This window comes from Aethalodelphis obliquidens, unplaced genomic scaffold (assembly GCF_003676395.1).
Source record: "Aethalodelphis obliquidens isolate GAN/ISIS:26980383/991018 unplaced genomic scaffold, ASM367639v1 scaffold5, whole genome shotgun sequence".
Lineage (NCBI taxonomy): Eukaryota > Metazoa > Chordata > Mammalia > Artiodactyla > Delphinidae > Aethalodelphis > Aethalodelphis obliquidens.
This window is the reverse complement of record NW_020837949.1, coordinates 39,102,216-39,116,791: the sequence shown is the minus strand read 5'-3', so window position 1 is coordinate 39,116,791 and position 14,576 is coordinate 39,102,216. Positions and strand designations below refer to the sequence as shown.

The 14,576-nt window shown below is 35.5% G+C and overlaps 1 long non-coding RNA gene across 1 annotated transcript in view; it reads left to right on the top strand.

The window, feature by feature from the left end:
• LOC113618218 (uncharacterized) overlaps positions 1 to 14,576 on the top strand; it is a 209,274-nt gene that overhangs the window by 185,200 nt on the left and 9,498 nt on the right. The window contains exons 2-3 of the long non-coding RNA XR_003431927.1: positions 1,320 to 1,417; positions 13,776 to 13,906. This is a non-coding gene — a long non-coding RNA (uncharacterized LOC113618218). The remainder of the gene's footprint in view (positions 1 to 1,319; positions 1,418 to 13,775; positions 13,907 to 14,576) is intronic.

Below are 14,576 nucleotides of genomic sequence, written 5' to 3'. Positions count from 1 at the left end.
CTTTTTTTTTTTTTTTTTTGCGGTACGCGGGCCTCTCACTATTGTGGCCTCTCCCGTTGCGGAGCACAGGCTCCGGACGCGCAGGCTCAGCGGCCATGGCTCACGGGCCCAGCCGCTGCGCGGCATGTGGGATCTTCCCTGACCGGGGCACGGACCTGCATGAGCAGGTGGACTCTGTGCAGTGAGAAGCCCGCGTACCGCAAAAAAAAAAAAAAAAAAAGAAGCACCAGCCTGGGAGACAGAGGACAAAGGACAAGGTATTCCTCGACTCTATTTCTAATGATCTTGTCTTTGCTGAGTGCACCTGACTTGCCTCCCATTAGTTCTGAGCCAAAGAAAAATAATTATTTCTTTCATATCCATGAATGTGTAAACTTTGTTCCACCCTCTCCCAAATAGTAGAAGAATATATCCCACTTTAATATGCTCCAAGTTAATAAGAATGAGAGATTGTTGCATATGACTAATCAGCATGAGGTTCAACCCATAACCATTAATTGATTTTATAATAATTCCTGTGAAAGTCAGTATGGTACCATTGAGGAAAGAATTAGATTTAATATCGGCGAAACCTCAGTTGATATTCTAGTTCTAATACTAGTTGTGTGAACTTGATCAAGTTCCTTAAATTTGGGGGTCTTATCTGTAATGTGAGGTTAGCAATATCTACCTTCCAGTGTTGTTATGATGATTAAATAAAATAATTGATATATGTAATGCACATCTTACATAGTGTTCCATAAATTATGATTTTTGTACTGGAAAAAACTCTGAAGTTTCATCTTCACTGATAGTTGTATTGCCTTTCTTCTGATAAACCTCAGATGCCTGTTACTTATTTTGTCCTCTTTGGACATTTGCTAAAGATTTGATGGTTATTCAGCTCTCTGGTGAGAAAATCTTTATACAAAGATTGCCATACTTTGTACCATGCTACCCTGCCTTTCTGGCCAACATTTGATTGGTCTATAACCAGCTGACTGATCAAAGAGCTAGTAGCCTATGGCTTAGTGTAGGGATATGACAAGAGTACAAAAAAAGCCATTTGTATCTTTCTTTGAGGGAATTTTTAATGTGACGCTCACAAAAATGTTTCTTCTTCTTTCCTATTTTCCAGTATACCCTCATAATAAATCCCCATTATTTGCATTTTGCCTGAGTGTGTCTCTGTTCATCCAGTGCAACTGAAAAGATAACATATAACGCAGTTCTTCCTTTCATTTCATTAATAATATGGTACCCATGTGATATTGTTAACGGTGAACATTTTTTCCTGTTAAAGAATGGTATTAAAGACCATTGTCTACTTTATTTTCAAGGAATAGAACGGCATCACTGGGAATTCCCCCAGAAGCACAAGAACTAGATATGAAGGATAAAACTGTCCACTGATCCAGGTTCCTGATAAAATTACTATGTAAGTATCTAATGCTTATCTCACTTAGTATCAGAGTAAATGGTAACTGGGGGAAAAAATGATGGATTAGTTTAGCTGTGAAGTGTAATGGTTGCACAATTATATACAATGCCACTAAGTGGAAATTTTAACCATAATCACTTTCAAGGGAGATAAAATTTTCAAATAGCCTCTTTGGAAGATTACTTAATTCATGTCTATAAATTATGTCAAAGATAAAAAGCATTATTTAAATGTTAGAGTATCATCTAATGTGCCTCAAAGAATTTAATTTATGTGCAAAATGACAATTACCAGTTTCTAATTCAATAGTAAGAGAGAATAATAGTCTAATGCTTTGATGATAGGCGCGCAGTCCTTGATTCCTAGAATCCAGATCTAAGTTTATTGGTCTTAGGCAACCTCTACTTTTTCTGCTTAGACTAAATGAAATTTTCTTCTCATGGGATTTGAAAAACGTAAGATCAGAGTGTTTGAATTTACTCTGACATTCTAAATATCATTGTTAATTGATTTTAACAGAGCTAATCAATTGTCTCCTTTAAATCTTAAATTAAAGAAGTTAAGTTAATCCTGTCTCCTTTAGCTCTTAAGACATAAGGTGATGGAGACAAGTAGACATGAATGATTATTTTATTCTCATAGTAATATTACTATAATCATTCATTTGCTTTCGTATGTATATGCATATGTTTAATATGTATGAATATGAAAAATGATTAAAATAGGATGTAAAAAGTTGTATATAATATTCTCTTTTTAATGGTAGACTGATAAAAAATCTCTATAGTGAATTTCATGTTTTAATTTAACGATGATATTAATACTTTTACCGTAAATCTACCAGCTAACAATTATCTGCATTATAGCCTTATTTAAGAATCAACTTAGAATGAAATAGAGCTGTATTTAAACTGAAGGCTTGACATTTTCTTGTCCTCAGCTCATGGTTATTTATTCTCAGCTTCAGTAGTAAGCCAGAGTATGCGATTAATTAATTCATTCATCCATTCCATAAACTATTATTGAAACCCTCCTATGTGTCCTGGATATTCTGCTAAATTTAGAGAATGCAGAGAAAGTTGGATCTCATCTTCTGCTCAAATATTTTCCTCTCCAGGGAAAGGGATGCATACGTAGGTAAAGTACACCAATGCCTCAGGTTGTGAAGATAGTATATGCACTATACATTATGGGAGAATAGATGAAATACCTAACCAAGTCTGGGAAAGAACAGAGAAGACTTCCTGAAGTGTGTTTCCTGAATGGAGTATTAAAGGATGAGTAGCTGTTAGCCAGGGGATGTGAGGCAGGGATGTAGTGAGCACATTCAGTGAGATGGAGCAGTTTTAGCAAAGGGAAGATATAATGTTAATTTGGGGTATGCTGTAATGGTGTGTGTTTAAAAAGGGACCACTGGAACGTGAGGTCAGGAAAAGGCGGGAGCCAGGTCAAGATGGACCTTGCAGGCTAAGCTAAAAAACGTGGATATAATCAAATAAATCATGGGTTGCGGAGGGTTTTTTTGGGTTTTATCTCCTCAAGGAACCACTCATCACATACTTTTTCTCTGTAAGAACATTCAGTATCCTGCAATGACAAACATACCTTTGGTCTCATGGCTATGAAGAGAGGAGGATCTATACATTCTGGCTCCCCAGAAAGTATATACCCTAATTAGAGCTCTGGACTGAAAGTTACCTTTCATATTTCCTAAAAGAAAGATGCATCCTGATGGGTTAGGTAGTTCTATTAGGCAATGTCTCAAGGATATCAATCTAATTATCGTACCACTTACTATTCCATGTACCATTATACACTACATGCATATTTACATGCATGCATTAACAGATTCAACAAGCTAATTGATAGCCGAGTTCAGTGGTAGGATAGAAACTGTAAATTATCTATGTAAAAGAGTGATGTTTTATTTTTTTTTGAGGTACGCGGGCCTCTCACTGTTGTGGCCTCTCCCGTTGCGGAGCACAGGCTCCGGACGTGCAGGCTCAGCGGCCATGGCTCACGGGCCCAGCCGCTCCGAGGCATGTGGGATCTTCCCGGACCGGGACACGAACCCGTGTCCCCTGCATCAGCAGGCGGACTCTCAACCACTGCGCCACCAGGGAAGCCCATGAGTGATGTTTTTATGTGGAATAATCAGGCATTATATATTATAGGAGAAGGCCTTCTTCTGAACCTGGAAGCAAATTTTCATTATCTTACTTCTTGACTCACCCCCAAGGAGTCAGAAAACTGTAGTTAACTTTTAGAATAAATTTAACTGTACAATTCCTTAGGGTCAGAGGAAACTCCAATAGTAATTAGCAACCTAATTACCTAGGAGGCCTATACATTAAGTTCAGGATATGGAATTACCAGAAGAACCTGAAAAGAAATGGAAGGTTATTCCAAGTTATGTCTCATACTCTGAGTTTTTTTACTCTTAGTTGGGGGAGCCATTGCCTTCCCTACCACATGAAGCTCCAATTAATCTTCAGGTAGTGTTTAAGTAATGTGCATGTTAGTTCTACTTATAGGATGATAATCTATCATAAATGGCTAAATTTGTCCGAAAATAAAGCAAGAAGCTTCATTTCATGACCTTTTAATTTCTGTTAAGTTAAAATAATCTTTAGGGAATAAATTCACTTGCATTATCTACAAAATGGAGAGTGTATGTCCCAGTTAATTTTGATGGCATGGTAATTCATTGAGATGTAAAATTGTGGATGTTTGGGAGGGTATACTATTTTTTCCAGTGTTCTGGAAGAGCCCCATTACCATCCAATTCCAAAAAAGTGTTTCTTCTTCTTAGTCTCAGGAGCGCTTTCAAGCCCTAAGCATAGATCACTAGCTATTGTCAGGACGACCACACATGTCAGTTTTCCTGGGATAATATGATGCTGTCAGTGCTCTGCCCATACCCCCTCAGATCTCTTTTTTCCCATCTTTGCAAATGGAAGCTCCCAGTGTGGCTTCTGTGCCAACAGCTAGCACTTGTGTCTCTTTGTGGAACTTCTGCCCTCAGACTCCTATGATCGATCTCCTTTGCCTGAGTACCCAGAAAGGTGCAATTGCCTGGGAATTTATATTCGTCCAGAGCTGTGCTCCACCAGTGACTGATGGATATGGAGGTTTAAATATACTTTCTTGTCCCGTGGCCCTCCCAGGTGTGATCCATATTCTTTCACTCTCCAAGGACCTCTTGGGTAGGTTTGCCAAATTTAGCAAATAAAAAACAGGACAGCCAGCAAGGAATTGTTTTTTGGTATACGTATGTCCCACGCGATGTTTGGAACATACTTATACCATAAAAAATTAATTATTGTTTAATTTAAAATCCATTGTGACTGGATGTCTTGTGCTTTATCTGGTAAGTGCACTACCACGGGACTTCACTGGTGCAGCATTCTTGCTAGGCCTCTTTCCCATCACAGCTCTGCTTCCCCACTCCTCTACCAGGTTTTCCTGGGAATACATCCTAAGAAATCACTTTAATATAAACCAGAGTCTGCTTCTGGGGAGCCTAATCTAAGACAGCCAGCTGTATTTGTTGCCTTCTCATGATTATTAATACCTCTTACCCCCAAAATGCTCTGGTTTGGATGACGAATTATGCGGTCACTCGAACTATTCTAAGACAAAACTGATTGAGGACATTATGCTGTGTTCTCAAGAAATATATGGAACATGATGAATTAGTGACTAAGAGGTGGGAATTGGAAACATTATTATAGGGAAGAGCGGGCTTGGTCTAAGGTCTATGGTTTCCAGAACAAGTGGGGATAATAAGTCAGGCTCTTGCAATATCCCGGAGAAGTTGGAGGATATTGCCTATTTACTGTGACTGAGAGGCTTGATGGTAGACATCAGGGTTTTTGTCCTTATCAAATATATGCCCTACACCCAAATATATCATAGAAATAGTGGAACAATCAGACTATAGAAGCTGTGCAGTTATGGATGGTGTTCCATATCAGCAAACAGAGAGCACTGATGTGAAGGACGTTCAGTGCCTTCACATGGCCCCGAGCTGCGTATGGATTAGCCCTATAATAATCTAAATTAAATTTCCCATTAATCACAAAAGATGCAAATAAGTCATATTTAATTTGCTTCAAATAAAACTTTTTTTGTACATCCCTGTTTGTGTCGGGGTGGCCAAAAGGTTTGTTCAGGTTTTTCCGTAAGATGTTGAAGCTAATAATTTTTACCTTTTTAAGTTTTAGTTGTAACTTCTTCTTAGCATTTAAATTGGCAACCCAAGAAGTTTTGTATTTATTTGAAATTTGTGATATGAATCTAATTTCTAGATTTATAATCTAGATAATGTACAGGATCATTTTGATATTAACTTCCAGTGATCTCAAATAGCCATGAAAGTAAGACAAGTATTTCAGGAGGAGAAACGTACAGACTTAGCATGTGACTACCCTTGCAGGATTTAAAATTAAATGTGACAATTAAATTTCAGTCACTGTGCTATCATGCATTCATAAATTGAAAAATCACATATAAAGCTGAAGTCAAATATTAGGTTCACCTTTACTTAATGGAAATATAAATTAAGTGAGATGAACAGGATGGTATTAAACATATAACAGCAAAGAATATATTTTCCAATGCTTTAAAAAATGAGCTGTGTTCATCAGTTTCCTTGGCTGAATTAGTAAACATAACCCCAACTTTTAAATGCACTTAATTTTCTACTGTCAGTACTTTCTAAATGAAGAAATAAAATTTAGGAATTAGAAGACATGATGAATAGCCTTTATTCTAAGGTCAGACATATGATACTCAAAGCTAATGGAAAACATAATTCTAAGCCATAGCAAATGAGCCCTACCTACATAACAAACTGCTGATATCAGCCTGGAAACCATCTTGAATGTCAAGGGATATGCTCTTCATTTACAGTGTTTGATTGTTCATATAAATATTTAATGAAAATATTATTAGACTATTCAGCTGAGTGAAATAAACCGATGGCACAAGTAGCTAAAGAAGCTTACTTAATATTCACTAAGTGAAGTGGCATAATAATTTATTTTGCATATTATATAAGTCTTGAGAGGTTTTATACTTTTAAACTTCTTAGCACTATTTAAAAGTCATCATTACTGCCATAATCATGAGTTTTTAGTGTACTTTTATGGTTAATGAAAATGTAACACACATTTTACAGAGAGAAAGAAGACCATCATCCACATAATGCTTGATGAAAATGAGGTACCTGATTCTGAAGTTTGACTTACCGTTAATATAGCTTCACTGAATCTCACCAAAAATGTTAACTTTATACTACATAAAATTACACAGTGGGTTTCTCAAGAGTAGAACTTAAATGATTAAATGGATAAGGTAGAAAGCTTTTTAACTATCATGTGGGCTTTGAGTTTTCAGGAAAATTGCGAGTCACCTGTTTTGAATCATACTTTTAAACACTGTTTTAGTGAGGTGATATAAAGAAAAAATTGGCAAGACAGGTTTTAAAGAATTGTTCATATACAAGTTCATATATCTATGTGTAAAATTTTTCAAATTGTCTTTCTAAATGCTGCATATGTTAGTTGTTTTGGAAAAATATTTAAGTTCATACAGATGTACGCAGGATAGTAAAATACACAGAAAGAGAAAGTATATGTTCTAAAAGTACGTTCTTTGGACGTCAGGAACACAGAAGTGGCATCAACTTGTTTTTTTTAAGTTCGTAGAAAAAACAGATGACACTAGAGAATAAAGCATGTGTGTGCATGCACGTGCTCACATGCTTGTAATGTTAGCTCTTCATTTACCCCCAAATTATAAAAGGAATAAATCAATCATATTACTACTTAAAGGTGAGGCATAGGGCTTCCTTGCTGGCGCAGTGGTTGAGAATCTGCCTGCCAATGCAGGGGACACGGGTTCGAGCCTGGTCTGGGAAGATCCCACATGCCACGGAACAGCTAGGCCCGTGAGCCACAACTACTGAGCCTGTGCGTCTGGAGCCTGTGCTCCGCAACAAGAGAGGCCGCAATAGTGAGAGGCCCACGCAACGTGATGAAGAGTGGCCCCCGCTTGCCGCAATTAGAGAAAGCCCTCGCACAGAAACGAAGACCCAACACAGCCAAAAAATAAATTAATTAATTTAAAAAAAGAAATCCAGGACACCAGTGGCTAGAGATGGAGCAGGTGCTTTACTTTAAAAAAAAAAAAAAGTGAGGCATAACAAGCGTTTGCTCAAGATTGCTTCCATTCTCCTTATTTGTAAGGAAACAAAGACAGTGAACCCAGATACAGAAAAATGCTTAGGAACGCTCTGAGTAAACAATAAAAAGTAACCTTTATGTTCCTCAAACTTCAGCAGTTTATGATACAAACAAGCTTTTCAACCTGACAAATGTGGGCAGAAATACAGAAGCACATTTAGAAGAGCCTACTAACCATGAGTAATCAGCATACTGTGTGTATCAGTCAGAATATCTTCCAGAAGGAAGAGTGAAGAGTCAGTGAATCTGATAAATCCATTAAATAGAAGTGAATTCAGAGAGCTCCTCTATGAACTTCTCTCCCACAAAGAATTTACTGAAAAATGCAAGCTGGAACCAGTTCTAGAAAACAGCTCCAATTAGCATTTTTTAAAGTTAATTTTGAGGTATAGGAACACTGACAAAATACTTTTTTTAAGGAAAGCGTAAGTCATGTCACAGAGAAAATGGTACTCTATTTTCTAAGAGTATAATTTTATGGGGAATTTTTTGTTTTGCATTTGTTTTCTTACTACCTCTATTAATTTTATCTATTTAAAAATATATTCAGCCTTAGGGTAATGGCAGTCTAGAAAATTAGACCATTTTCAGTCTTAGGTAAAAATATACTAAAACTCACCTGGAAGACATTGCAGAGCTATCAAGGCAGTGAAGAATCATGGAGTCCAGGTCTGGGAGAAGAAGGAAATCCAGGGAGGTAAGCCTCATATTTGAGGGGGCTGATTTCTGAAGATACATCTCAAAACCAGAATAAGAACAAGAGTTTCTACAACCTCCTATGACTCAGAGACAAAACTTGGTATTCACAGAGCATCAAAGAAGAATAATACTGGTGAATTCCCATATATTTTAAGTAAGGGTAAATGTGGGAGAGATTGGCATTTAAAGCTATTTCAGTATACCTTCTCAATCCTGACATTAGATCAAGGTGCTTTGAATTGCTGTGTCCCTGCTAACTTGCCAGTAGCAAGTATAAACTTTCTTTACTGGAATAGAATATCTTCCTAGGTTTCCATTTATTTCTTTTATTTTGTGAAATCAAAACAATACAGGCACATGAAGGAACAAAAACTTTAAAGTAAAAACAAAATTAGAAGAAGAGGAAAGGGACTTCCCTGGTGGTGCAATGGTTAAGAATCTGCCTGCCAATGCAGGGGACACGGGTTCGAGCCCTGGTCCAGGAAGATCCCACATGCCGCAGAGCAACTAAGCCTGTGCCCCATGACTACTGAACCTCCACTCTAGAGCCCTTGCTCTGAAACAAGAGAAGCCACCACAATGAGAAGCCCGCCCACCGCACCGAAGAGTAGCCCCCGCTCGCTGCAACTAGAGAAAGCCCACGCACAGCAATGAAGACCCAATGCAGCCATAAAGAAAGGAAGGAAGAAAGAAAGGACGGAAGAAGAAGAAGGAGAAGAAGCAGAGGAGGAAGAGGTAGGGGAAGAAGAGGTAGGAGGAATGGGTGGGGAAAGGGGAGGAATGGGTGGGGAAAGGGGAGGAAGAGGAGAAGGAGGAGGAGAAGAAGAAAACAGACTGTAAAAAAGGATCCACAGGGAATCCATTTAATGGAGTTGTCAGACACAAACTATGCAATCACTATTCTTAATATATTTAAGGAAATAAAGCACAAAATTAGATCTTTAGCAGAGCATGTATAAGAATCAGGTGTGTGAGTTATATACATACATACCGAAAATACATTAGAAAACAAATTGAAGCTATTGAACTAAAAAATAAAAATTAAAATTACGTTCTAAATAGATTAATGTAATTTCATGTTCGTTACAGTTGAAGAAGGGTTAATGAATTGGAAGAAGTGTCAGGAGAATATAGCTAGAAGAAAGCCCAGAGATGCAAAATGATGGGCTGCGCAGAAGAGAAAGTTAAAAACCTAAGGGCAATAGTCGAGTCGTCTATCATATTCGAAAATAGAAACAAAGGAGAAGAGAGAGATATTAGGCAAGAAAACAATGCATATAAACCAGACACAGCAAAAAAAGAAAATGGTAAATCTACCTAATCTTATAATTTTAAAGTGATTGAATATATAATTTTTTTCAACAAATAAAACTACAGTCCTTCTTGGTTTCACTAGTTCTACCAAATGGTTAAGAAAGAAATAACACTCCCATGACATAGAGATCTTTTCATATCTTTTTATGAGGTAAGGATACTCTTTGAAACTAAACCCAACAATGACATTACAAGGAAGGTAAAATGTAGATCAACTTTACTTTAAACATAGATTCAAAAATTATAAGCAAAATAAAAGCATATCCAATTCAGTATTATATAAAAAGGATGACATATCATGATCAAATTAGTTTTATTCCAGGAAGGAAAGGTGGGCTTTAACCTTTAATAATCAACCAATTTAATTTTTCATATTAACAAAATAAAGGACAAATATATAATCTACTAAATTAGTACAGAAAATATTTGGTTAAAATTAAACATCTATATATGATTTTTAAAAAAAGCTTCTAAAAAATTAGGACTAGAAGAAACTTCCTTAATTTGATCATGGGTAGGCACAGAAAACATCAAGGAAACTTTGTATTTGATAGTGAACTACTGAATACTCTGTCTCCAAGATTAAGGCTAAAACAAAGATATACTCTCTTAACACTTCTATCATGCATTATACCTGAAATCATAGCCAGTGCAATAAGGCAATTTTTTAAAAGGTAAAAGAATGGAAAAGGAAGGGAGAATACACATATTCATTATTATAATTAATGTGCAAATTTGACAAAGTTGTTGGATACTGTGTCAAAAAGTAGAAGTAAAATTTTATGCATGTATATATAGCCTTTGCAATAGCATCAAAGTATTTTAAATACATTGCAATAAATCCTGTGAAAAGTTCTCACAGCACTAGAAATATTGTTAAGTATCATGTCCAAGAATGAAGAGATTTAATAATTTAAAGATGTTTTTACATTCCCTCAAATTGATTCGTAAATTCAATGTAATCCCAGTAAAAATGCCAGTAGGTTATTATTATGTGAACATTGGTAAACTGATACTGGTTTGGAAATGCAAAGGGTATTCTCTTATCAGATATATATGCTTAATTATAAAGCAAGAATAATTACGAAAGTACTGGCTAAGATAAATAAATCAATGAAACAGAACAGATATATCAGAGCAGCCTCATGAATATATGCAATTTTATATGGTACAAGGGTGGTGCTGTAGACTGGTGGGGAAAATTTTCATTTCAAAAAGTGGGACAGTGCCAAGTGGATATCCCTATGGGGAAAAAAAATAACTTGACCTTTCTTCAATTGCTGGTGCACTACAGACTTTGGGAGGCACAAACATGAAAGATTCTGGAAAACATAAAAGAGCACTTTTATGATCTTGGGTAGAGAAATATTTTTAAACAGGACTCCTAAAAGCATTAATAATAAAAATGATTGAGAAATTGGACTAAGTTAAAATTATGTATCGGAAGTTACCATAAAGAGAGAAGGGAAAATTAATGAAAACATTTGCAATCCATGTAATCTAGAAAAGACTCATATCCAGAATACAGGGAAACACAGAATCCAAAAGAAAATGGGCAAGAGACTTGAACAGGCACTTCACAAAACACGATATATCAAAATGGCCAATGAAAATACAAGAAGTGTGCAATCTCATTAATCATTGGAGAATGCAAATCAAAACTACTACAGCATACCACTAAACACCCTCCTGAAGGGCTATAAAGATTGGCAATACCAAGCTTTTACAAGAATTTAAAGCAACAGTATGCACCCCAGTGTTCATTGCAGCACTATTTACAATAGCCAGGTCATGGAAGCAACGTAAACGCCCATCAACAGACGGATAAAGAAGATGTGGTACATATATATACAATGGAATATTACTCAGCCATAAAAAGGAACGAAATTGGGTTATTTGTAGAGACGTGGATGGACCTAGAGACTTTCATACAGAATGAAGTCAGAAAGAGAAAAGCAAATATCGTATATTAACGCATATATGTAGAATCTAGAAAAATGGTACAGATGAACTGGTTTGCAAGGCAGAAATAGAGACACAGATGTAGAGAACAAATGTATGGACACCAAAGGGGGAAACCGGGGGGTGGTGGGATGAACTGGGAGATTGAGATTGACATATATACCCTAATATGTATAAAATAGATAACTAATAAGAACCTGCTGTATAGCACAGGGAACTCTACTTCACTTTGCTGTACAGTAGAAACTAACACAACATTGTAAAACAACTATACCTCACCAAAAAAATAAATAATAAAACTAAAAAGAAACTTTAATATGGAAAAAAAATTTAAAAAATAAAGCAACAGTATCTCTCATACACTGCTGATGGAAGTAAATTTTTGTATAAACACTTTGGAAAACCATTTGATATAATCTATTAACTTTAAAGGTAGATATTTTCCAGGATTTTGAAATTCCTTTCTGCTTCCAACATAGGTGGGTACACATGCGCAACAAGACTTGTCACAAAATATTCATAGCAGTGTTATTTAAAATTGCTAAAACCTGTAAGTAGCATAAATGGCTATCAAGAATGAAATGGATAAATGATTGTGATATAATTATTTCATGAAACCATCTATTGCACTGAAAATCAGCAAACCTCAGCAAACCTCAGCTACACATACAACACAGATGGAGCGTATAAACATAATGCTGATTAAAATATGCTAGACACAAAATAAGACATTTTGTATTTTAAGAAGATATTAATTCAAAGGACCAAATACATGTATATGTTTCAGGCAAAACTGTCCTCCAAAATATATACTTCTTTTAATAGAACACGTTTATCTGTGAACTTGTAACCCCTCACACAGTGCAGCATATGTTATTGAAAGACCTGCTGATTAGATGCATCCTTCAGTTGGGTAAATGTTTTAGTGAGTGAGCTATCTATTATTCTAATTGGATGACCTGCTATATAGTCCAGATGTATTTTTTCTAAGCACTTTTGCATTTTGGAGTAGATACAGTGAAACCAAAGGGAATAGAAGGGGAGAGAATAAAACAAAAAAGAACTTGTTACAAAGTGTATGACGTTGGTCTCTTTAAAGAGATCATTTGGAATGAGTTTCTAAATGCCAGGCCGGGCTGATTTGGTTAGGGAAGGTAAATTGTTTTTCTTAGACTGAAATAATTAAATAGGAAATCAAGAAGACTACAAAAAAATGGTGCAGGCACAAGTACCAGTGACAGATTTGATTGGACATCTCTAGAAGATGTCACAAATCTGATGATGATTCAGTTCAGTTGAACTATGTCGTTAAGCTTGATGCTCTATCCTAAAATAGAGGTATTTCAGTTATAAACCCAAACTTCTATGCAGGATCAGTGTTCTATGGCAGTGGGAAATATTTATAAGATGCTGTCATTGCCTTTCTTCATGACTTTAGGGAAGGCAAATGGAGTCTTCAGAATTCCAGCCTTTTTCTCTCCAAGTTGAACTTTTTGGCTGGATATTATACTCTTTAGCATTTCTCTGTAATACTAACCAATGTATGGCCAAGGGTAAATATCGTAGGGAAATGAGTCTCTTGTTGTCTCACTGTAGAAAGAATTGAATCCAAAATACCAGGGAAAATCAATAACTGAAATCCAGGTGAAGAACTCATAATTTGTTCCTCAGAATGTTGAAGCTAAAACAGGATACTGAAACTCTTCCCTTAAGCTTCAAAACAACAATCTTGTAATGCAAGATGGGATCTATGTGACTAAGTAACCAGATTTATTCCTTAAAAGAGAAAGCTGAGACTAGCATATAATTATAATTATCTAATTAATATTTGAACATTAATTTTGACATGAAAGAGATTTTTAGCAAGGGTTCTTGTGACTAGATGTCATTCCGGGGAACTCACTGATAATATCCTAAATATACAATGTCATGTCATTCTCTATTTCCGTGGAGGAAATAAATTTAACCTACAGCAGCATGAACCCAGTCACATATATTAAGGACTGTTTTGATAGAAAAGGTCTTTGAATTTAAGAATGAACTTATTTGGAAGGGAATTTGTGGTTTCTGCTACTGTGTAGTTGTTGAATAATAAGACTCACCCATCTAGTATGACTTTCATGCGTTTCCAGCTGAAGCCAACAGAAGGAATCAGATACACTTTCAAGGATCTTTGCCATCATATAATTCTTCAAGACTGATGCAATATATTTTAAGAAGCATAATTCAAAGATCAGAAGACAGAGACATAAGTAGCATTGTTGTGAGTACAAATCACTTCTGTAATATTTACAGTTATGGATAGATGGTAGATATTGAGCAATTTGCTTTCTTAACAATTTGCATGAAGAAGAATGCAAAATTTCCAATATATTAAGTTTTCTGATGATGGTACTTTATTATATAAAACAAAGTCTAATATAATACTGGAGTAAATTTTGATACACTTTATGTGGAATCAGCGTATTTTTATAATAACAAGAAATCATACTTCTTTTGTAGAAAATTGTATATCATACATTATTGGTACCAAAAAATATTTAATTTGATTTGCTTAAATACTTTCCAGATCCTCAAGATCTTACTTAAAAAATTTAATGAAAATTGAACCCTGTAAAAAGTCACTGTGTGGTTAAGATTAAATTAAATCATATTCTTTCCCAGGCTTGGTATTCTCATCCTAAATGTTACCATAACATAGTTGTGATTTTAATCACCATGTCTTTCAGGGCCCAATTTATTAAAATACAACAAAATGAATTTTAAAGTCTACATTTTTATGCATAATATTACATTTTACATGTTTTTCAAATATTTATGCTATTTACCTTAAATTATACTTTTTGAATTTACTTCTAAATTATACTGTTTTTTACCTTAAATTATACAAAGGAAAGGCATTTCCTTTCTATTTCCTTTGAGTATAAACATTA